This window comes from Empidonax traillii, unplaced genomic scaffold, assembly GCF_003031625.1.
Source record: "Empidonax traillii isolate 1590-97213 ecotype Southwest subspecies unplaced genomic scaffold, ASM303162v1 scaffold484:size464376, whole genome shotgun sequence".
NCBI classification, from domain to species: domain Eukaryota; kingdom Metazoa; phylum Chordata; class Aves; order Passeriformes; family Tyrannidae; genus Empidonax; species Empidonax traillii.
Genome location: NW_020955677.1, coordinates 240,409 through 241,547, shown reverse-complemented (window position 1 = coordinate 241,547; position 1,139 = coordinate 240,409). Strand labels below are relative to the sequence as shown.

The window sequence follows — 1,139 nt, the reverse complement described above, 5'->3', positions numbered from 1 at the left end:
AGAGAGAAGCTTTTACCTTTTTTGTGTTTTGCAGTGTGCCTATTTTCACTGAGCATGAAAAACAAGACAAGACATTACAAGAGCCTGGCTCAGTCTTTGCTCCATTCTCCCTTCAAGTATTGATACACCTTGAAAAGTGACTCTCCCTGGAGTCTTCACTAGGTTGAACCATCTGGAGGCAGCACTTTCCACACGTCCTAATAGGATGCTCTAGAGCCTTCATCATCCTTGTGGATCTTTGCTGGATGGTCTCCAGTATGTCCACCTCTCTTGTGCTGGGGAGCCCAAAACTGGACAGAGTACTCCAGGTGCAACCTCCCCAGTGTTGAACAGAGGGACTTGGATCAGACCTGGAAAGTCAGCAGAGTAAGAAATGCCTTGATATGACCTATTTCCAAAAAAACAGTTCTGGATATGAAAGGTGAGGCCTGTGACTTTATACAAAAAACACAGCAAGGGAATTCTGCTTGACAGGGAGTCAGTCTAGTGAGATGAGCTATCTGGGAAGCTTTTGTCCCTGAGGCCTGGGCTTGTGTATTCTATGGGTATTCTCTGAAAGCACTGTGTTGTCACCAGAGAATCACTGTGACACGTGTGACATCGATCACTGTGCCTTCTGGGTGTGATTCCTGAAAGCTCTCTGACGTCGCCACAGAGTCATTGTGACACACGTGGCATCAATCCTTGGTATGGAGCAGGCCTGAAGGCCCAGAGTGCCTGCCCTGCTCCCATAGGAACAGACATCTGCAGTTGAGCAGAGGATGGACTTCTATCCTGTTGGTTGCCTTCTAAGGGATAAAAAGATTGGCCGAGAGGCAATAGTGGCAGAGTCTGGTGAGCTGGTCCCAACTCCTGCACACACAGGCTCTGATTGCTGTTGTTGAGAGGTCAGGAACCACTTTCCCTGCCTTCCCAATTCCTGCTTGCACATGTCAGAGAGGTCAGTCACCACCCTGCCCTGAGAGCTGTCACATGCAAAGACACCCCTGCTGTCACTTGTCTGCCCCAGGACAGTCCCTGCTACTTGTGGTAGCCCAAGCACAGCCCCGAGGCCAAGCGAGAGCTCTTTAGTGCTCAGTTTGGGCAGCTTGGCTGCTTTCTGCAGATTGCATCTCTGGATTGTGTCTTCAGGGCAGGTC

The 1,139-nt window shown here is 50.0% G+C and overlaps 1 protein-coding gene across 2 annotated transcripts in view; it reads left to right on the top strand.

Annotated features, from left to right (window-relative positions):
• The first annotated feature begins 448 nt into the window (after positions 1–448).
• Positions 449–1,139, top strand: part of LOC114063719 (probable splicing factor, arginine/serine-rich 7) — a 2,028-nt gene continuing 1,337 nt past the window's right edge. The window contains exon 1 of one of the 2 annotated variants that reach the window (XM_027896179.1): positions 449–759. The gene's annotated coding sequence lies outside the window, so the exon portion shown is untranslated. Of the gene's footprint in view, positions 941–1,139 lie in introns of both variants that reach the window. The other variant, XM_027896178.1, reaches the window with a different exon arrangement.